This window comes from Strongylocentrotus purpuratus, unplaced genomic scaffold, assembly GCF_000002235.5.
Source record: "Strongylocentrotus purpuratus isolate Spur 01 unplaced genomic scaffold, Spur_5.0 spur5_scaffold_17, whole genome shotgun sequence".
Taxonomy (NCBI): domain Eukaryota; kingdom Metazoa; phylum Echinodermata; class Echinoidea; order Camarodonta; family Strongylocentrotidae; genus Strongylocentrotus; species Strongylocentrotus purpuratus.
In genome coordinates, this window is record NW_022145602.1 from 18,547,426 (window position 1) to 18,570,654 (window position 23,229).

Genomic DNA, 23,229 nt, shown 5'->3' on the forward strand with positions numbered 1-23,229 from the left:
CGCCTATTCCGGAATAAGAAAACACCCGCTGTTCTCACTGCATTTCGTTAACCCCGGATATCGTGTATGTTATGATTGGACATACTTCGCATCTGGCCAGCTGCGATATGCTCCATTGCGTAGTACCGGACTATTTTTCGTTTCTGTTCTCATTCATTTGCTTAGCACCGCAATTGCGGGGTTAGCAGGAGTTAGCACCACAATTGCGGAGTTAGTCCTGCTATTTTGCAGGGTTAGTTAACCCCGTACTATAGGTGGGGTTAGCCAACTTTAGCCCACTTTGGTAAAAACCAGTCTGAACAGAAAGTGGAATAGGCTTAACCCCGTACTATAGGTGGGGCTAAGACCCCCCCCTTAACCCCACCTATAGTTCGGGGTTAAGCAAAATATTGCCAGTGTGAAAACAGTATGAGTCATTTTCAATGGTTTAACATGAATTTGTACTGCATGATAATAATAATAATTATAGGCATTTCTATAGCGCCGTCAATTTAGAAATTCTATTCCGAGCATATTAATTATTACCGCGGTTTCAGCCTAGTTGCCATTACAGTGCTCCAGCATTTCAAGGAATTAATTCCTACCAGGTACCCATTTACCTTACCTGGGCCAAGTGTGGCACATGAAGATTAATGCCTTGCCATAGGACATTGGTGCCAAATCAGGAATCGAACCATGACCATGATGCTGCTTGGATCTTTCAACAAAAAAATTCCTTGGGAAAAAGGAGATTAGGCTTATCCTGTGATATTGAAATCTTGTTAAATCAGCTCAATGAAACATAAGAATACAAAGAAGATAGACCAGCAAAATCACCTACATAAGTTAACACTTTTGTTATAGTTCTGATTAAAGCCTGTTTAAAAATTGTATACGCTTCACAACAACTTTTGTTGTCATATTCCTTTATTTAATTATCTAATTATGCAGCTGTAAATAGCTGTGAAGTGTGAGATCTTTTTCTCCTTCAATGGAATATTAAACAATTAAGAGGTCAGAAAGTAATTTGCATCCCTTGCTGATTGGAAGGTGCACCTGACCTGTGAGTGAAGTTGTTGGGGTCAGTGTTCCCCCAGCCGTCATTCAATAACAGCAGTCCTATGAGTAATTAATTACACCCAATCTAACTTCCAGTTAGGAAGATAAGTATGAGTCAGGGGTAACAGAGATCTCATTTAGGGGTGCAAATTGCGCCCCACATCTTACCCTCATAGCCCGATCCCTTTGGTAATTTTGTCAAGCTGGGTTAGATTCAGTGGCAAATTGGAACCATTAGCCAATTACTCATCCAAAGTCTTATTAGACTTCCTGGCTTTTTATACAGCAGAGTTTTTTTTCTTATTTACTTTGTAAATTAGCAATCAAGGCTTATATCAGGTGCAGTATTACTAACAGATGCAAAGTACATTCATTGTTTTTTTTATTATGGAGAGTTGTTGTTAGGGTGGTATGCCAAAGAAGAAGTGATTTCAGTACATTAAAATTTGCAATTTGGTGAATTTTTTTTTTTTTTTCGCTGTAGGGAAGTTTAAAAAGGTTAAGTCTTAGGGAGTTAGAGATGTCATTGTAAAAGTTATTTCTAATCACCTCTCAAGGAGTGACTTCAATTAAGATGTTTGACATATCTATAAAGTTACCTTCCGTATTATATGTTTCAAAATAATATGCAGAATGTATTACTATTTGCTTGGAAAGAATGAAAGAGACCATGCAGTTAACTGAACAATGTACTCTGTGGAAATTATAGGATGGGATATATCAGCGATTGAAGTTAAGGCTAAGAATTGAGAGAGGATTAGGCGGAGGTGAAATGATGAGATCTAACCGAAATCCTCACCGAATGCTTGTTTAGTCAACTGGAGTTTGCTTCCTATTTAAATGACTTCCATAAGTCAAAACTGAGTACTCTTTGGTTCAATCCCCAAGCTAAGGGGTTAATTGCGAGTCACCAAATCAATAAGAAAAGAGAAGAGGACCAAAGACAGAAGAAAAAGCAAGAGACTGCAGGAGACGGTTATGATAAACTTCTGAGTAATTGTCCCGTTCTTCCAATTTCCTGAAGGCTCGCAACAAAAGTGAGAGTGCAATTAACCGAACAATGAATTTGACTGGTAAACTGATGGGGGTAAATGAAGCGTACAATGACTGAGAAGTGAGTAGTAATTGGAGTTCATAATAGGCTGGGTAATAGTGATTTAATTGCCAACAGATACCGGTTTTACCAGGCAAGTATGCCGCCGTGGTTGGTGTGCAGCGTCTCTGTGGAGATGGGTGATGATGGTGCTGGAAGGCGGGTGTGAAGTTTGGTTTATAAATGATGAAAATTGAGTTGTTGAGGATTTATTGAAAAAGTTTAAAAAATGGATTGATGACAATGAGCAGTTGAGCACTGGTGATGGTAAGATATGAGATGGTGTGTAGAGTATGGAGAGAGGGCCAACTTGGATGGAGATGAATCATCAAGAGAAGAGGGAGGGAAGTAGGAGGAGGAGGAGGAGGAGAAGAAGAAGGATTTGGAGTACAGGAATAAGGGGAGGATGAAAAGGAGGAAGTATAAGAAGATGAGGGAGATTAGGAGAAGAAGAGTAGGAGTGATAGAAAGAAAGACAGAAGGGATAAGGCAAGGAGAAGAGGAGAAATGTGTAAACACATCTTGTATGCAAAGAAAAAAAAAATGTTAGAATGCAGATTTTGAGTAAAGTTTGTAAATTTGTTTCGTTCCCTGCACCAGGGTGCTTGAAGGAAGATAACTTGACTGTAAAACAAACTTCACAAAGAAAAAATTATAATGGAGCACTTAAGACATGACAAATATCAATACCTGTAGTAGGAAGAGAGTCCTGTACAATATAAAATCATTTCATTGTTATATACTAGAAAGCAGTGATTAATCACTTCTGAACCTACAATGTCAAAGGCATTTCTCATACCTTCACATATTGAACAGGGTAGTTCTCGAGAATATGAAATAGACCTCACTAGATGGGTACCTGTGGAGTTGTATGAATGATTGATGCATCCTATATATGGGGCGGAACCTTGTGAGCGGATCACTCTAAATGAATGACGATGAAATGAAAGATAGAGAGGCGAATGTGGTGAAAGAAATTCTCATTCTGGTGGAATTTGCTTTCATTTTCACTGAATTCTTTTCAGGATTTGTCAATCGAGGAACTCCTGCTTCCTTTTCCATTTATCACGATGGAATCATTCAAACTTGAGACCCAGTTTCCAAACCAAAATGGAAAGCAGAGTTATGAAAATTTTCATATTATCAAAATAAGTTTCAATTTCAACAAAAACTGTTATGCCTACCGGTAGTTGAAAATATTTTAACTGACAAAATTAATCTCTACATACAAGTAGAGAGTTATTTTAAAGGACTTAGTGGCAATGACAACAGATCTTCATATAAATGCAATGGTTGCAAAATATACATCATATAAACTGTGATGATGTATGTTTTGCAGGCATTTGTCATCTTTTCAACTGCAGATCTTCCCTTTAAGCTGACTCCTAAGATGGAATGTTATTTGGATGGTCAAATTTGTTGGTCAAGTACACAGTAGCTCTATGTAATGCTACCAGTGCCATTTGAGGTTAGGTGCCCGCAGTGACTCATGAACACAAACATCTCCTTACCTAGTGACCTGCAGGCATGAATATTCATTAGATATTTAAATGAATTAGTAGGTGTGTTCTTGGTTAAATGCATGCCTTTGATGATTAGTTTGATATTCAGAGGCACATTAGCATACATGTACATGTGCATTTGATATTAAGTACATGTAAACTAGCGAGTGCTATTTTAAAGTTGACTATTAACATTTGATTGGTATTATCTTTAAGTTGACTATCAAATGAATATTCATGAACATGAAGATTTGCATACAGTATGATCATGTATGATCATTTCATCAGCTGAACCCTGGAAAGACATTTTAAACATAAATGTTCTCAATGAAGAGTTTGTTATTACATGTACAGTATGTACATGTACCTTGACATGTGGGGATGGGGTATAGTACCACTGAAAATGTGGTGATGGGCATTATAAAATAATGAATATGCATACATGTATGTACATAAATAGTCATGAATATTCATCATTCATTTAAATACACCCCCTTTCGTGGTGTGAATAACACTTCTCAGTATGCATGCATATCTTTTGAGTCAGTTAAGCCATTGTTTGAATTTGATATGGTCGTGAATCATGACCAAACCATGCATCACTACTAGTCATATCCCTATGAAGATTCATGCTTGGATTTTCCGACCATTTCAAATAATCATGAATATTCATTATTTACCCTCTATTTTTGTGATGCCATTTTCTAATAAAATAACAAGACAAAATAAATGTTAGACTTTGTTTTGGGCAACCCTATTTCATGACGCAAATCAGCTGAATGCAACAGTAGCTGCTCTGCATCAGCCTTGCAATTAGAATATCTTGAAGTTGAAACAAACTTATATAATTTGACATGACGTTCTTTTCACATGTGAATATTCAAACATGCTCATGAATATTCATCATTCAAGTAAGCCCATCCTCTTACTGTACCAACCAGTATCTATTCCACACGTGGAATGCATAAATCTCCCTTGAGTCACTAAGATCATTGTTGGAATATGATAGTATTGAATCATACCGTTCCCAGCTATGGGTACAATGTTAATTGGTATATCATTTGTTGACCACAAGGCAGGTATAAGGCATGCAGTGAATGTGAGATATGTTTTGTTCGTGATCTTCAGTGCAGAGGTGAAATTATTAAGATTTGTTCTTCATTTCTCAGAAAATTATTTATGCATCATTGTTTGATATTTGGAATTCAAATTGATTGTGAGCACTAATCATAACTAATTATGGGGGTAACTCACAAACATGAACAGAAAGATAAATCAGAAAATAGATGTGATACAAGCGGGAGCTAAAGGAACAAAGTGCACAAAATAATGACATTGTATTATTTTCTGAGTTCGGCTTTTTGTTAATTCTTGGGATTTACTCCTATGAGTGCTAGATGAAAGCTTTAGTGTGTCTGTTTTTGTCCCTATTCTTTGATTTTTTTTGCTATTCTTTGATTTTGTAGTATCCATAATCTCTCTTTAATTATATAATTGTGATGAATAGAGACTTGTATGATTACTGACGTACATGACACGTATGTACATTGATTGTAACCCCTGTTAAAGCCCATATTGAATGTAATGTAATTGAATTTATTGATCAACCTGTCAGGAATTCATTGTTCATTGGTTGAACAATAACAAAGATCTTGTCACAGCAGGACTATGCGTAACATGTACACTGTACCGGTATTGGTAACTATTCCAATATTAGAGAGTGTATGTATCTATAAGAATATGTACGTGTAGTAAAGTCTGTTTTTCTCAGATAAGTTGTGAGTTGTTTTATAAAATTTGCTACACAATTTTAATGATACTCAAGTACAAGTAAGCCATAAGGCCAAATGGAATTAAATCCTTTTTTCTCCTCCCATTTTCCCCCTATTTGACCCATCTCAATTTATTTTGTTATTTAATATTTTTGTTATATCTTGAATGAAAGTAAAGATGGATCTTAGACATTGTAGACAGTTAAATAACAAATACCATGATTTTATAATGCATTTCTACATTGTGTCCAACTACTAAAATACATGTACAAATTATTGAATTTGTGTTGACATAGACCCAACAGTATTTAATGTGCAGAAAGAATATAAAATATAAAATAACATGGAACCTCACTCCTCATTACAAACCAAAAAATCTGGATGTGAATTTGAGAAACTTGGGATCAATTTTACCAAAAATTCTTCTGTATCATTTTGTAAGATAATTTAGAAGGAGCTGCCAGTACATTATGAATGTATGAAATGGCTTTTTAACCACAATCACCAAGTGGTATACATGCAGCGCAAAGCGTATTGACTCTAATGTATCAGTGCGATGAAACCGGGCATGATATGGTCATATTCATATTTTCCGGTATCTTATGCATCAACGCTGCATGTGGGAGGGAATAGGGAGCTATGCATAGTGCGTTCTATACACGACTCTTCATATACCTGTACGAGGGCAGCGCGATTTAATTACAAAGCTGATTGTACTGCACGGAACCAGAATTATCTGGTGCAGAGTGGAAAATAGTCCATCGGAGCATACAAGTATGCTGTGCTATGTGATGTTTTATATCATGAAGTGGGATTTCATCTTATTAATTAGACTACCGGTATAGAAGGATATCATGTAGAGTCTATGTGTAGGCTTATATGCCTTATATACAATGTAGCATGCTTTATTAGAGCTATTAACTGTTTCCATTATTTAGAACAATTTGCATCAAAATGAAGTCTAGTATAATTATAATGACACTTCACTATTCTATTCAAAATATTTCATGCAAATTTTCATTGCCTGATAAACATTGACATGCAATCCTTGTATTTTGTAAATTCAAATAAACCCCTATATCATAAGGCGAGAGAACAAAATTATTAGGCCGTCTTGATTTTAATAATGTAACTAATTGAATTATGATAATCATTGAGTCTTGCATGTACATGAATATTTAGGTCTATAGGATACAGAAGTCAAACATATCAAACATATTTTCAGAGCTGCATAAATCATCTCTTGAAAGCCAGAAAGATTTGTGACTCTCTACCAAGTTTTGTTACTTTCCTTCTGGCTCTCAACAGCAATATGCCTGTAATATATAGCGCTTTATTGCCATACTCCCCAGTAAATTTGTCACTGTGCATTAAAAGCCACCATGTACATGTATATTGTACATAATTCAATGATAATTTTCAGGTACAATTCTTTCAACGTTTTATCTCCTGCCCAACAAAATGTGCCTGTATCTATGCTATTATGAAATAGTCTGTAAATCGCAGACTTTATTTAATCTCAGCCGCAGTTGAGAAAAATATATAGTCTTGAAGCACAGAGCAAGAAAAAGGCTCTTTTCTGCATTCTTATTTAGGTAAGTTTTGCACTTGGACCTATAAATGATAATGTATGTATACTTTCAAATGTCTTCTTCAATATGAATGAAATCTTTGCTGGAAGGAGTTGGAAAAGGGTTTAGAATAGAGACTAGGCACGCACAGGTTCCCCTGAATACATCCATACACACACAGTACACACACACAGCTGTGCAATACATATTTGAGTGATGAGTCATAGCGCTGAAGGAAATTTGTAGGTCATCTCTCATTTGCCACTCAGTGCTAGTCTACTCCTCATACCCTAACTAGATGTTTCCATTTTGCGTTCATGCCCTTTCAATGTAAAAGTGTGTAATATAATGGCCTTGGTATTTCATTTCCCACATATTGAAGGAGACTTAGTATAGGAATTATTATCATGTACAGGAATAATATTATTATACAGATATTAAACAATTAATTAAAAAAACCTTAAGCATTTTTATTTGGTGTGCATGATTTTATGAGATGTTAAAAATGCTGGGAAGTATTCTTTCTTCTTCATGAGACTAGACTTCATTTGGGAAATTTTGGGTTTTGGCTTCCATGTTTTGTGTTCTGTACCCAGGATGCAAACATCTATTGAGAGTGAGAAGGACTATAGTACTATAGTAGAGCTAAGGCCAGAGTTATAACAACCTTCTGGCACTCAGCAGATGGCATGTAGATCTTTATGTACATGAAGTAACTTGTGAGTGAAGTTATGGCACTATACATGACTGTATGCATACATGTATAGGCTCTTGTCAGTTTGGAACCAAAAGGGTGTTGTTAACTCATATACAATAACACAGACTTACAGTAATACCCTCCTGGCTAGACTGGCTCTGAACAGACTGTATGAACATCGTGGATAAAACAAAACTTCCAGGCTAAAACTAGTTTAAAAAAAACAACAACATGAAAATCACTTGGAGTGAGTATCACTTTTATACTAGCAAATTTAACAATCTGATGAAGAGGAACTCCTGAAAACTAACTTGTAAGTACCATTTACTTGATTATTGAAGTACCCACACAAATGCAGTTTTCTATTAGATTTTTAAACAACCATTTTTAATCATCTCGAGATGTTGTTAGGAACTCCTTTCATATTTGGTATTTTCCAGAGTAGTGCATTTGTTTACATCCAGACCTCTGAAGGCCATCCCACACTCAAAAAAGTTAAAATCAATTAATTGGCATTTAGCCAAAGTTGGGCAGGATGTTAAAACATCACAAGTTTATAATTTCTGATTCATTGTTGTACCAACTAGACCTGTCCCCAGACCATCATATAAACATTCAAAACCAAGGCCGGCACCCCTTGATTACTCATGGTCACAGGCGATAATGAAGTCATCTTTGGAGATCAAAAGTCAGAGAATAGATCCCATTGTTTATTGCTCATTATCTCACCATATTTCAGTGGTTTCCACCTTATGAATCATGGGTTCATTAAGCCTATATGGAACCCACGTGGAATAACAAATAAACATTGTTTTGGAGTTGCCAGGGAGGAACCTTGTTGGAGTGACAAATTTGTTGGTAGGTAGTTCAAGTTGGATCATAATGCACAGGAAACTGAAGGAAGGACATATAACGTGAGAGATAAAGAGAGAGAGAGAGAGAGAGAGAGAGAGGGAGCGAGGTATAGTAGGACGAAAGGGAGGGAGAGAGAGATAGAGACAGATAGATAGATAGAGAGAGAGAAAGAGAGAGAGAGAGAGAGAGAGAGAGAGAGAGAGGGGGGGGGGGTAGGATTCGTAGGAAGGAAGGGAAAGAGAGATAGAGGGAGGGACATCTCCCATCCATTCATCAAAATCACACTTTTTCTCCTATTTCATATGCTCTGATGTCAGATTTTTGACTTATCAGTGGTTTTGAGCAGTGGATTCACATGTAAACCTCTATACAAGCTTTAATCTCATGCTTAGTCCATATCGTTTTAAACTCAACTCGTAGTTTTTTTTATGAATAGTGACACAGAGGTTTCATCCACCGACCTTTGCAATACAGGTTCAGGGTTCAAAACTGACTCCATCCATCCATTGGTTTCTGGCATGTACCAACGGACGAGGAGGACTCGCTATGACAAACTACTCCGGGGGTGCCGTGATCATTCTATGACAAACCTCCTGTTTTTCCGTATATGCATCATCCTCGTCCGGGCCAGAATTCATGAGATTGGCTGATTTCTCATATTCTATCTGTTTCCTCCCGTCACTCAGTGAGACAAGCCAATGCCAAACAGGGAGTGCAACTGTCACATCACAGGCTGATTCAGGTCTGATGTCATCATGACATCACTCCCAGAACTTAACCAGCGCAAACAAGCTATTAGTGTCAAGGGGTGCTTGAGAGATCCTGAATATTTGAAGTTAATCTGTTGACTGCTGCATTGTGAAAGTCCCTTAGGTTTAATACAGGGTCCATCCAGACTTAGGCAAAGGATTAATCCACTGACTACCGAATTACCATGTTACCAATAGGTTTGATACAGGAACCACCTGGTTCCAGTTGGCAAGGGGTTAAAGGGAAATCCAATCTTGATGGCTAACTACCGTTACTCTAGAAGGAAGCAGACAAATCAGAGAAGTAGACTGGAGAAAGTTTGAATGAAATAAGAGAAATAAATTAAAAAGTTATGAGTTTTTGAAAGATGAAATCACTATTGGTACAGGCTCTTCAAATTGGTTGAGTCAGTATCGGCTCTTTGATGTAGTGTTGGACAATGTTCCATCACACAAAAATAACTAGAATTTCAAACTTTCACAAAATATGACTCAGGAGGGTCTGTATTAATCTGCTATCTGTGATATATTTTGAGTAGTGCCCCAAGGGAAAACACACTTAGGGAAAAATGTCTTAGGAGAAAAAACAGAAATGAGTGCAAGAGTGCATACAACACTGAGATTTTGCAATTCCTTTGAGTTCCTTGATGAGAGGGGGGGGGGGGGGGGGGGATAGTTATCGAAAGATTTATGTTGCAATAATTCTGGTTTTAGATTATTGTGTATTTGCAGGGCTGTGTCCTCTAGGGCCATACTGACTAATACTATATACTGACCCTCGATTTCTGCGAATCAACGCTCACTGGACCTGACCCATGCGATGAAGACCCCTAATGTGTCAGTCAAAGTTAATGCTAATCTAATCCTTTTGGTTAATCCTATTCTGATCCTTACAGGATATGATAGGTAATGATTAATCCTCTCTAGACTGTCCTTTGAGCCACTGTATGATTCTCGGTAATCACAATACAACTTGCCCGACATAGCAACGTGTTATGTACTTGTACACAGATTGGATTTAAAGTACTGTAGTTCATTCGTTAATAACAGGTTAATGGAATAACTCATCACTATTGGTCCCCAGGAAAGAAAAATCCATGCATTTGAATATATTAATAAACCGTTTTTTTGCAACAAAGGTATAGGGTAAGGATTAGGGTTGCTATTGGTTCTTTGGTTGAGTTTAGGGGTAGGGACATTAGGTTAGGTGTAGTGTTAGATCCAGGGTTGGTTCAATAGTGTAGGAACTTGATGTTGAGCAATCGTCACAATAGAAGTTTCTCGCTGGCTCCCATAACTTGATGTTATTCATGTTAACAAAGAAAATAAAGAGGAAAAAGGGCATTTATCCATACTTTTCATTGAATAGATCTACCAGCAAACAGCAAGTCATTGCATCAACAGGTCTTCTATTATCCAACCATCTCACCATTTCATGCATGTGCGTGCATGTACGAAAGGGGTTCAAATGCCAGTGTAATGAAGCAAGCCGTGAAGCTGAATAGAAAATGACGATGTTGCATGTGAGGTGGCTTATTGCATTGTGTCATGTCTGAAAATAGACTGATGGGTAATGTATTGATTGATTGGTAGCTGGTACAGGTAGCTACAACATGCACAGGTAGCAAGTACGAGGTGAAGTAGGAGAGTATGCTGCAATAGAATCCTCTGTATCTCTCACAGCATTATAATGTCTGTTAAGAGCCATAGACGGGGGCAGGTTCCAGATCTTTTAAAAGAGGGGGCACAATATTCCCAAAGAGCAACCACAAGCAAAACAATACTTATGAATTTCTGCTGCCTTTTTCTTTCAAAATCCCTTGACAAGTTCCTTGACAAGGAGAACAATCATCACTTAAAAAAGGGGAGGGGCACATTTTTGAATTTATGCGTATCAAAGCTAGGTATGCAACTTACATGCAGGTTTCAAGACGGGGGCACAACTAGCATGTGCTGGGTGTGCCCCCATCCAAACATGCCATTGGGGATTGATATGATTTAGTGTTCCTTTGGCACTAAAAAGTTATCACTTATCAGTCACAGTCACACCTGCCCTATAGTGACCACCTGTATAGAAAGACCATCTGCCTATGAGGATTGTTGCAAATTGCTGCTTTCCTTGAATGGTGCTTCTTATGAAAACATTGCTTAACATCTGTACATAACGACCACCTGCCTTTAAAGATACATGTAGCTCTTCTTGTCTTATTTGAACAGTCTTTATAAACAGGTCTCTCATACTATTTAATACAATTAATATTATACAGAAGGCTTGCGGGTGCACCATGTGAGAGAGAGAGAGAGAGGGAGGATTGAGGAGTCCTGAAAAGGACTCTGTGTAATCTTTCTTGAGGGTGTGTAATTCTAAAAAGGACTGTTTGTGTAGTCTTGAAAAAAAATTGGTTATCTTTTTTAGCTTATAGTTCTAAGGAGAACTATAAGCTAAGAAAGATAACCAACAGTCTTTTTCAAGACTACACACCCTCAAGAAAGATTACCGAGAGTCCTTTTTCAGGACTCCTCAATCCACCATGCAAGCCGATACTTACAAGCAACAATTAATATTATTTAAAAAAAACAACTTTGTGAACAAATCTAAAGGATTCTTGAAGGATATAATACATGTAATTATGCATACATTTCGTCGCTGTTTTCACGAAGTGACGGTAGTGAACAAAAATTGCATTCACTTTGCGTTACGATTTACTTCACTACCGTCACTTCGTGAAAACAAGGACGATTTGTACTAAAAATCTTTCACATTACCCCTATCCTAATACATGGATAATTTCATACAATGTAATGCATAATTTATTGGCTACTTCATTAGACTGAATCTCGTAATGAAAATAGAAAGATAAAGAAAATTGATATTTTATTGATTTGTCATTTTTAGATGGACCCCACGTAGCGCCGTATACAGTGCACCACACTCTGGCACAATGATGTACATGTATTAATGGTGTACAGTGTTTTATACATGGTGGGACTGGTGAATGGATTGAACTATTTATAAATCAAATAAAATGTATCAGTATTTCAAAAGAAATCATGCCTTTCTGCACAATCACACAACATGAATTCAAATGAAAATCATCCAACAGTGCACAACACTAACTAATTGAAAACCTGTTTCAAGTTGTTTATTTCTTTTTTCTATTGAGATGAGCTCGTGGCAAATTGGCAATAAGAAATGATGAAGTGGCATGAATCGTTTGTTCAGTTAGGCAAGAAAATTGTGCAACCGATGAATCATTCTTTAATCTTTAGTTATATTGTGCATCTTTGTTGGATGAGAGTTAGTGTAGGCTACTGGGAAATCGGTCACTTTTTTGTGGTGGCATTATCTCACTTTTGTATATATATCTAACTCATTTGGAGAAAAAATGATTTACTTAAAGCTTATCTGTACTAGTTTAAAGGAGGGATTAGACCGCCCTGCAAGGTCACTGGACAGGTGGTTATCTCATCAACTCAGCTCTCAATTAACATAAGAAAAAGAGGATCATGGGGGACCAATGGTCACCGATTAGGCATTGTTTGTTATATAGAGGGCGCAAGAAGCTACAAGTAGTGTGGTGGGCCTTTAAATAATTATACTGAATCTAAAAATTGCAGTACCGGTAGTTGACTACTATCTCTCAAACATGAAGATGAAGGATATATTTATAATTTATCTGGTATGTACTGTATATGAAATTTGTTATTCGTAGCAGCCATTTCAATTTTTATTTGTACCAACATAAATGAGAGAATCACCTTGTAACCAAGTGAGTCTTTGACCCCGTTCTCACTCACTTTGAAAGTGGTCTTAGTTAGACCGCTCCAGAGGAACGGGTCTTGAGGAACGGTTTGCGAGCGTTCACACTCTGAGCAGTTTTTTATGGCTCAAACCGCTCCACGAGTCAAAGTGGTCTTGTTGCTATGGCAGCTAAGGTCAGCAGGTCAATTTTTCGCGCGCGGAATACAAACCGTATGTACCGTACGACATGTTTCGCACGGAACGTCACTAGCTCACTTCCGGTCAAAGTACGCTTCCGTTTACATTGCACGTTAGAGCGGTCCAAACCGCTCTTAATAAGACCCGTTTCTCAAGACCACCTCCTGAGGTGGTCTTCTGGAGCGGTCCAGAAGTCCACTTCCTGGACCACTTAGACCGTTCTCACTCACCTAAGAACTGCTCCTGAGGAACGGGTCTTAGTTAGACCGCTCCAACGAAGTGAATGAGAACGGGGTCAAACATATAATTTTATGTTTGTTTCTTTGTAATTTGACTCTCATCCAATAAAGTAATCTGTGGAGGGCTAAATATTATTTTACGAATAATCTTTAAGATTTGATATGATACTACTGAGCTTTGTGAACATTTTGCAGGCAGCCGGACGGGAGCAATTGTATCTTTGCACTTAAAGTATTGATCAAAGTGACATGAAGATCATAGAAATAAAAAGAAGAGATATGTAGCAAACCGAGAACTTTGGAGAAGTATCATCCACCACAATTTTTTGTTTTTGTTAACAACATCGGAGTTTTAGAGCAAGAGGCTAGGCACAGTAGCAGTTTCAGACAAACTTGCCCCTATAGCCTTCCACTTACCGTCTTTACTGACTGTCAGCACACTTATTAAACTTCTGGTGAACTTGATGGCAGTATCTTTTCGACATTGCTTGATGTTTGTTTGTGACCTATTGTTCTGTTGACTTCTGCTCCTTGCAGTCTGTGTATCAGAGTTCAAGAGTTCAATGGAGGTCTAGAGCTTAGTCTCCCTTTTACAACTTTTCTGCAGATTTAAAGCCCCACTATCCTACTTGTAGTTACATATGCTCCCTCTACATAGAAACTTCCCCAATCGGTGCCTGTTGGTCTTCCATGATACTCTTCTTATATTAGTTGATCGAGAGCTGAGTTGATGTGATAGCCACCTGTCAGTGACCTTCTTGCATGATTAATATTATGTGTATAGAAAGTAAAATTATAACCCTTTTTCATGATCATAGGTAATGATATCCAGGTTCCTACACATACATGTTGATGCTATGATCCAATTCTGTTGTTATTCTTCAAACTTTTGTTTCTGACTCAACGTATTGACCAAAAAAGTATGCGACTGTTGTTTACTAAGATCATGATATGATTGGTTGTGTGCTGGAGCACATGGTGTATCAAGCATTGTGATGGGTGGCAGATGCCACAAACCATCCATGAGTCATGGTGGAAAATGAATGATACAATCCTCAACTTTCTTGCGGCTCAGATCGTTTGTAGAAAACCATAAAAGGGGGTAATTTTGTGTTAGATGTGAGTGAATACCTTTCTGGTCGTGAGCAGCTAGAAATAATACAATCCCCAAGTTTGCTGTGGATCAAATCATGTGTTGAGAGCCAGAAGGAATAGGAAGTTGTAGCCTTGCAAAACTTGAGTAAAGTGTCAGAGAAATTGGAATTCATTTACTATCTTGAAGGTACTATGTCCCTTTTGCAGCCAACCTCAAATTCTGTAGAACTTTGCAGGAATTATGAATATGTCATGTATGTCCTATCTGTGAAATTTAAACGTTAGCAGTGTCCTCATATTCAAATTATGCAAGAAAACCCGTTTACTTGCTAGACTTCACTGTCAGACACTATTGAGTGACTGACTGGCATTTTTTCTTCTTTGGTAATAACATACATGAAAAGAGTTGTAAAAGGTACATGAGCATTTGTCTACATCATAACCCACTTCTTGTGATGGACAAGATTAAACTGATTGAATCTTTGCGCAGCATAAAACGTATGACCATTCGGTACAATTGTCTGAAAATAAAGACTATTACTTTTGGGCTCTATAGCCCTAAAGTCGATTCGACAACTAATAGTCGTTATTTTCCCACTTGAAGACATTTTTAAGCCCCACCTTTTTTAGGGAAGTTCTAAATTATTATTATCTTTCAAATGCAGTTGGAATTTAACTTTTTCATTTTTTTGGCCTGCAAATGGGACATAGTAAAGGTACTATGTCCCTTTTGCAGGCCAAAAAAATGAAAAGGTTAAATTCTAATGGCATTTGAGAGATAATACTAATTTTGAACTCCCCTTAAAAGAATGGGGCTTGAAAATGTCTTTAAGTGGGAAAATAATGACTAATAGTTGTCAAATCGACTTAGGAGCTATAGAGCCAATAAGTAATAGTCTTGATTTTCTGACCATTGTACCGCATGTCATACGTTTTATGCTGCGCAAAGATTCAATCAGTTTAATTTTGGCCAATACAAGAAGTGGGACTACTAGTAGTAGAAAAATCCTTTACAGCTCATTTTATGTATGTTATAACCAAAGAAGAAGAAAAAGCCAGTCAGTCACTCAATACTGACAATAGGGTCTGACAGTGAAGTCTAGTAAGTAAAGGATTTTCTTGCATAATTTGAATATAAGGACACTGCTAACATTTAAATGACTATTGAGTGACTGACCGGCATGTTTCATCTTTGGTAATGACATACATAAAATGAGTTGTAAAGGGTACATGAGCATTTGTCTACATCAATAACCCACTTCTTGTTGGCGAAAATTAAACTGATTGAATCTTTGCACAGCATAAAACGTACGACCATTCGGTACAATGGTCTGAAAAATCAGACTATTACTTACTGGCTCTATAGCTCCAAAGTCGATTTGACAACTAAGACCCCGTTCTCACTCACTTTGAAAGTGGTCTTAGTTAGACCGCTCCAGACCGCTCCAGAGGAACGGGTCTTGAGGAACGGTTTGCGAGCGTTCACACTCCGAGCAGTTTTTATGGCTCAAACCGCCCCACGAGTCAAAGTGGTCTTGTTGCTATGGCAGCTCAGGTAGGCGGGTCAATTTTTTCGCGCGCGGAATACAAACCGTATGTACCGTACTACATGTTTCGCACTGAAGGTCACTAGCTCACTTCCGTTCAAAGTACGCTTTCCGTTCACATTGCACGTTAGAGCGCTCTGGAGCGCTCTTAATAAGACCCGCTCCTCAAGACCACCTCGGAAGGTGGACTTCTGGAGCGGTCCAGAAGTCCGCTTCCTGGACCACTTTGAGCGTTCTCACTCACCTAAGAACCGCTCCTGAGGAGCGGGTCTAAGTTAGAGCGCTCCAGAGCGCTCCCTCCAACGAAGTGAGTGAGAACGGGGTCTAATACTCGTTATTTTCCCACTTAAGGACATTTTTAAGCCCCCCCCCCCCTATTTTTAGGGAAGTTCTAAATTAGTATTGTCTATCAAATGCCGTTGGAATTTAACCTTTTCCTGTTTTGGGCCTTCAAATGGGACATAGTACCACAATGCCCTTATGGCTTTAAACAGACACAGTAGTGATGGATCATTGAGGAACACTACCATGCCATAATCTTCTTATCCATGCTGCAGGTGCAGAGTTGACTCTGGAGCACTTTCAGGGTTAGATGTCATGGTCAACTTTCTGAAAAACAATGTCAAGTCAGAAAACAATGGGAAAATTTTAGGAACTGGCAAGGATTTTATATACATATTAGATGCTTTCCCTGCATGCAGTTATACATGTAGTTCAAGAGCTCCAGTTTGTCCAGTTTGTTACAAGTTGTTGTTGTTGTTGTATTGAGTGGTCAAAGGGTCTTATTCAATTTTGATGACTGTCCAATCTGTTTGATTATCTGCTCATAGAAATATAAGACGTGTCGCAATGCACACATACCGGTATTGTTGTTACATGAAAAATAACTTTGAAATGATTCTGTCTCAGATTCAATAATTAGCCAAAACCTGTATTTAAATATTGCCATTTGTGAGTTGCATGTAGGTAGTAAGTGGGTGATTCTTGAGTATGTATTTAAGACTATGTGATCTTACGAAAACAAGATAATTTAAATATTTTTGTTTCTTTTCTTTTTCTTTTCTCGTGTTCTCCATGATCTGTTCATGACTTTTCTCACATCTGCTGACTTCTTCATCTCCTGAACACCAAACCAGGTAAGTGACTGACAAACATTTTAATTTGCGAGAGAGACAGAGGCATACAGAGGAAATAAATGGACCAGAGGGACACTTGCCCTCATATCTGGGGGGGGGGGGGGGGGGCTTAAAATTGTGTTTTACAGGCATTCAAATAATTTTGAAAATCAAATTTCGCCACTTGGGCTGTGCAAGGTATTTCCTTCTTTCAATGTATATTTTTTAAATAAAATAACTATGAGGAAGTAAAATAGGTGGTAAGGCTGTTTGCTGTACAAAACATGTCCATGTGTAATGCTGCCCCAATCACTCCTAGATTTGACATCACTTGTGTAGTGCCAGAAGGGCCTTAAATCTAAAACAATTTGATTTAATGCAAAGCTTGAAACTATCGGGCACCTGGGACACGTGGGCACCTAGAATCATGTCAAGACCCCTCTCATTTTGAGTTTTTTACATAGCGCTCATGCATAACGACTCCTTCCAAAATAGTTTGTGGGGAGCTCTGGTTAACGTCCTTCTGTGTCTCAACAATCCAAACAATACTCTCATAACACAAGGGAAAGATGATGCTAATGATAGACATGCAGAAAAAGAAAATGATTTGGTGAGTGAAACTAGGAGGAGATCAGAGAAAACAGCATAAAACCCGAGGATCACTAGGCCCTGTTGATTGAAGCCATACCAAGTGCTAAGAAACAAAAGGCGGCCATAATGCTTCTATTGTCTTCTTCTGAAAGGAAGCCCTCCTGAAGGACTCTCTTGTCAGAGCTTTACCGGTTTCAAAACAGAGAGTGATGACTCATTCCACAGTCATTTGACTGGCACATGGAGTTGTTGTTATTATTATGCAGTCCAGAACCGCTCAGCTTTCCCCACCCAACCCTCTTTTGAGAGCTCAAATTCAGTCCTTATTGACACTTAAAGGGGGAGTCCACCCTGGTTTTGATAAAAGCAGAAAACGAGAGAAATATATTATTGAAAGTTTGAGCAATATCCAATCAAAAATTGGAAAGTTATGTATATTTAAAGTTGTCACCAATGCAGTGAAATATAAATTGGCAACACTGACGTATCTTGTGAGCTCCTCTCCAACTTGCTCTGTACAGAACATTGTGTATACTTTCATTTTCTTGTTTACTGATGATGAAATAGACTTGTTTCATGCAGGGGTTGAAAAAACATATTTGCTACAATTTTTATTTACGGTAAATATATATGATTGGCAGTTTTCTTAAAGGAAAAGTTTTTAATTCTTTTTTTGAAAGATCAAAAGACCTGCCGCGCCTGCATGCACAACTCACCAAAATAAAAAAAAAATAATTAGTAAACACCTACGGTATCTCATGGGTTATTCAAGTAGTGTAAATGGGCAGTCCCCAAACACAGATGTTTTTATCAAAATGGTTTTGAGGCTGTGTAAATGGCTTTATATTGAGAGTGCTTTCTCTTGGCAAAGAGCCCTTATTTCCTAATTGGAATGCTTAGTAATATGAAAACAAGTCATAGCATACTTGGCTAGGGGAGTGGAGCTAGGTGAATGTTTTGGCAGTTCTCTTTGAAAACTGACTTTATTCCAAGAAATGTCAGTCTGAGTCATCCACTTCTGTTACTAGTCTGTTGTTAACCTGTTGACTTCTGCATTCTCTCTTTCATATATACTGTACACTCGGATCAAACAGTTGTCATTTGAGAAAGGATAAATACTTAATACCTCCATTTTAATACACTTTATACAGGGAATGAACAGTTTTCATAGCAAATAGTTTAAAGGACAATCCAACCTTTGTAAAAAGTTCATTTGTATGAAAGCAGACACATCAGAGAAACCGAATGGCGAAAGATTGAAATAAGTCGAACAATTCATAAGAAAGTTATGAATGTTAGAAATATGAGATCACTACAGCTATGCGAATCTCAAATTGGCAATTTTGTCACTCGATTGTGACGTGGTGAGGGATAACTCTCCTGTTTGTCACCCAATCGTTGTTAGGCAAGTATTAAAGTTTGTGAATGTAAATGATTTTTATAAAATTTCTCATAGTCGATATGTTGTCATGTGCTACATAAATATAACACAGAGAATGACCCACAAGGCCAATTGCTGTATAAAGAAATGTTTTAAAGAAGAATTGAACCTAACTATTTTCAGGAAAGGTAAATACAATAGATAATGTGTACACATGATAAACATGTCAACCGAATGAACAATGCTTCTTAGGCCTACTCAAAGTTGGATTATTATTCTCCTCAGTAAAGTAAGAGAAACAGAAAATGAGCATTCCATGATTCTGATTGCCTCGGGTTGCTTGCATTCCCTCTACGACCCAATCGCTCACCTGCCAAAAAAAGGCTCTGGCTTCTCCATCTAGTTTTGCGAATTGCACAGAAATTAGGATGTTTACGATTCAGGGGACCTGATGGAACAAGAAAACCCCTGTTGTTGTTTTTGTTGTGGTGTGTCGTACCGTGATGATACCTGCAGCTCGCTTGAGCTTGCTCTCGCCCCCGCAGTGCTGTGAAGCGCTGAGGTATAGGGCAGGCGAAAATAATTTATTTATTCCTCAACCCTTGTAGCCGATCATACTCATCAATCAATCCATTGTGTGTTGCACAGGTACGCAGGTATTTTGCATGCAATTTATATTAAAAACCCAAACACTTGGTATCTTTCAATCCCACCATACAACATCCCATACAGTCCTAATGAAAATGAGAGCGAACAGGTTTTTTGAAGTGGGTCTTTACAGTCGTTTAAATGGCAGTCCAAAAATTGACAATTTTTCAAAATGGTGTTCGGTCTGTCAGCTATGTAAGTGGGCCTGCATGTAATGTGTGCACTGGCCAATTTTTTTAACTTGATCCTGACCCTTTCATTTAGTGCACATATTTCAATATTGCCCTTTACAAATAAAAATATGTGAGTATTTTCCACCTGTATATTTTGTTTCATTTTCAAATCATCATCATAATATAACATTATTTGTCAGTTGTCATCCCACTACTTTGCAGAGACAAGAAAAGTATTTCTTGAATCTCTGACTAATTTCATATGTATTTCACGAAAAATCTATAAATGTCACCTAATCCATTCACTCATTTGGAAAATTGATTTACCTATTAATTACGTATTCATTAATTGAACTATAGTCAAGCAGGATTGTGGATGAAATAGAGCACTTTTAGGGGACCTGGGGTTTGACTGTATCTATCTTGTAGTTTCCTACACCTCTCTCTCCTCCCCCCGTCTCTCCTCCCCATCCTATGCCCTCCTCCACCCCATGCCCTCTCTGACCCCTTATTGCCCCCTTCGTCTCCAGGAGAAGCTCTCTGCCCTTTCCCCTCCCTCCCCACCCCTTCCCCCTTCCCCTACCTTCCCTACCCCTTCCCCTACCACCCCTACCCCTTCCCCTACCTCCCCACCCCTTCCCCTACCTCCCCTACCCCTTCCCCTACCTCCCCAACCCCTTCCCCTACCTCCCCCACCCCTTCCCCTACCTCCCCTACCCCTTCCCCTACCTCCCCTACCCCTTCCCCTACCTCCCCTACCCCTTCCCCTACCTCCCCTACCCCTTCCCCCATCCCCTACCTCCCTTACCCCTTCCCCTACCTCCCCCATCCCCTTCCCCTACCTCCCCCTCCCCTACCTCCCCCACCCCTATCTTCCTTCTAGAGCTCTCTTGAACCTGTCCAACCTAGCACACAATCAGGTAGTGTTGTTGAGCTCAGTCTGTTATAGGAAGCAATGGATTAAAGTAGGATTCCTGTGATGACTTTGGGACCTATTATACCCAGGGCATAACCAATTACCAGAGCACTACAATCAGAACTTGCTCCATCCAATCTTCCCTGGCCAGAGGCCAAGCAGTTAGTCTCCAAATCTAGCCCCCTTTATAACATTTTAGAAATGATGGCCATGTAGGCAGGTTTCAGGACTTAATGTGTATTTGAATTTTGAAAGGGGTCCGAATTAATCATTTTACAGTCTGTATGTATAAATGAACCGTATTGCATATGGCAATTACTAACACAAAGGCTTTTGTCATCCTACCAGGTCCCCATTTCTCTCCTGGGTATGGAGTGGCAAATTTAGATTAATCATGCTTTGTCAAAGGACAGCATTGCCATGAAGGGGATTGAACCTATGACCTTCACATTTCAAGTCAAGTGCTTAAAGCACTCTGCTACAACACCACTACATTTCAGTAAATATTAATCATGACAAATTAGAAACAATACTTTAAAAATAATAAATAACATTTCAACAGTTCTGATATAATAATACAAACCATTCCAGAAGTTGAATAAAGCAATAGAGAAACCTACCCTTTTTAATCAGTGTGGCAATCATGCATACAAATTTTGTGACAAATTACAAACTAAATGCAAATTTGTCAATTAAAGAAAACAATCCTTGAAATAAGTATTTGCTATGAATAAGTTTTTTATGTTGCTTTTTTGTAAGGCTACCTCAGTCAATGATGGTTTATAATTAAATTTCTGCATTCCTTTCCAGAATGACGCTCAATTGCCAAACGGTTTAATTTGATCTTTGAAACATGGAGGTAGATTAGATGCCACACACATCACCTAAAATAATGTGAAATATACGGGGTCAGCCAGAAAAAAAGTATGTTTCTGAATGTCGTAAAAGCTTATCAGCTATCCAATATTTCCTGTGCTGTGCTATGGATTTAAAGGGGAACCCAGACAAGTTCTCCAAAAGAAGGCAGAAAAATCGAGAGAAGCAGACTGGTGAAAGTTTTTTTTAAATCTGACCGTCCAAAAAAGAGAAAGTTATGAATTATTGAAAGTTTTACTCACTTTCTGTATAAACACCTTAAATTGGCTGAATCAGTAATGTCAATATAAGTGCCGGAGGACTTTCCCATTTATTTTATCACACTAAAAATGATTAAAATATCAATTTTTCAAAATGTATGATTCAGGAGGTTCTTCTCTTTTAAGAGGACATGTAATACTATATGCTATCCATTATATACATTGTACATGTATGTTGAGAAGTGCCCCAAGGGTGAAGGCACTTTTAAGAGAAATAATAGAAATTAAAGTTATTTTTGTACACAACAAACAGAGAGTTGTTCCATCGCCAAGTCACAATCCACTGAACAAGTTGCCAATTCAAGATTCACATGGATTTAGTGATCTCATACTTCAAACATTCATAATTCCTTTTATTAATGGCCTGATTTATTTCAAACTTTCACTTTTCCGTTTCTCTGATTTTTCTGCTTCCATACAAATAAGTTATTACGAGGGTAGAATTGCTCTTTAACTGCAGGACAGAACTGAATGACTAATCAATAATCATTTTTTCTTTATAAAAATAATCTGATTTAAAGTAATTTTCTGTAGAAAATGTCATGGCCTTTTATTTGGCATGGAATATTATGAATTACAAGTCAAATTCTTCCATCGTTAAATATTTGTTTCAACAGTCCAGCTCTTGAAATTTAAAAGTACTGTAAAAGTTTGGAAATGTTTTGATGGTGGCTGGACTATCAAGCTTAGTGAATACTTTTTAGAACGTTAGAAGCAGTTTTACAGACTAGTCAAATTTAAATATTGTTATCAGTCTTCTTTGTTAAGCAATAAGAATTCAAATAAGCTTGTGTTCAAATTTACTTATTAGTATCTGGAGGTCTTTATATTTTTACAGTTATATTTGGGGTACCTAGAATGTCTGTTATAAATGGTAGTGTGTTTACTGTATTACCTTGTTGAAATGTCAGTTTATAATTTGTCGGTATCATTATGAATCAACGAATCCATGATATGTATTGCTGTACACATTTTTTGGTTCGTAATAATCAATAATGTACAAAACACTTGAAGTTGGCCAATTATATTATGTAGGGAATGTCTTGTTAAACATATTGAATACTTAGTCTGAAAATGTCTATAATGAAAGTCAGTAGAAATGCATTTCAAATAGGCGTGAGCAAAATTAGTGGAGCTTTGGGCAGAAAGGGGTCTGTAGAAAAGACTATTC

The 23,229-nt window shown here is 37.8% G+C and overlaps 1 non-coding gene across 1 annotated transcript; it reads right to left on the bottom strand.

Moving 5' to 3' along the window:
* Positions 1-11,672: 11,672 nt before the first annotated feature.
* Positions 11,673-11,771, bottom strand: LOC115925204. The gene has a single exon (XR_004064599.1). It is a non-coding gene; the product is annotated as a small nucleolar RNA snoR97 (small nucleolar RNA).
* Between the last annotated feature and the right edge of the window lie 11,458 nt (positions 11,772-23,229).